The sequence below is a fragment of the Alligator sinensis genome, unplaced genomic scaffold (assembly GCF_000455745.1).
Source record: "Alligator sinensis unplaced genomic scaffold, ASM45574v1 scaffold1706_1, whole genome shotgun sequence".
Taxonomy (NCBI): Eukaryota; Metazoa; Chordata; order Crocodylia; family Alligatoridae; genus Alligator; species Alligator sinensis.
Genome location: NW_005843471.1, coordinates 125,575 through 126,501, shown reverse-complemented (window position 1 = coordinate 126,501; position 927 = coordinate 125,575).

Here is a 927-nt window from a genome sequence, read left to right as displayed (position 1 = left end):
TAGACTTCCCCACTTAATACCTGCACCCCAGTTCTCAGCTGGTCGGGTGTGGGAGGTCTTTGTTGCATGCTAGAAAATACAGTGTTTGCAGAGCACTTCAAGACATGCATGTAGAGGCTGGGAGGGCTGCACTAAACCAGGGAAAATGCCCTGGTGCCTGAGCTTATCCAGGGGTATGTGAAAGCCAGACTGGTTTATCTTAGTCCTGGTTCACTGAGGGTTAAGGACATCCAGGCAGCTTCCACTGACCACTGCATGAGAGGAGGCACATGGAGGGGGTTACCATGGAACGGCTGATGTGTAGGAAAGCCCCCACCTCCTTTTCACCCACAGGAAATGTTCATGTGTCCTGACTCTAAGAGCCTGCACTGCACGGTGCTCTGGATCTGGCCCCCACCTCATGGCAGTCCATGCAGGGGGAGTCCATTTATTTCACTCAGCCTTGATAGGGAAAGTAGGAGCATAAAGGAATGGGGCTCAGGGAATCCCAGCCCCCCTGTACAGGTGCCTGGTTTCTTTTCCAATGCTATGAAATGTTGCCGGCAGGATGGACTCATATACGCGGACCTGGCATTTGAGCCACAGACTCGCCGCAAGCCCAGAAAGCAGCAGCATGAGAGAGGAACATAACACCAGGAACAGCCTCATCCACGGGCTCCTTCATGCAGGGATGGTGGCCAGTTTTCTGCTGATCAGCGTGAGCCACAGCAGCCACCAAGGAGGCTCCATGGGAGGACATGCTCTCTCCTTGTGGGCGTTCAGACTGGACACTTCCAAAGACCCCAAAGATGAGCATGTCAGGGGGGGGGCATCGTTTTCCATCATTGTAGCAAAGACTTCCCAGTAGAACGAGGTGGAACATTTCCTGCCCCTCTCTGCCCCCGTCTTGGGACACTTCAACACACACCTAAATTTTACTTTTTCTTT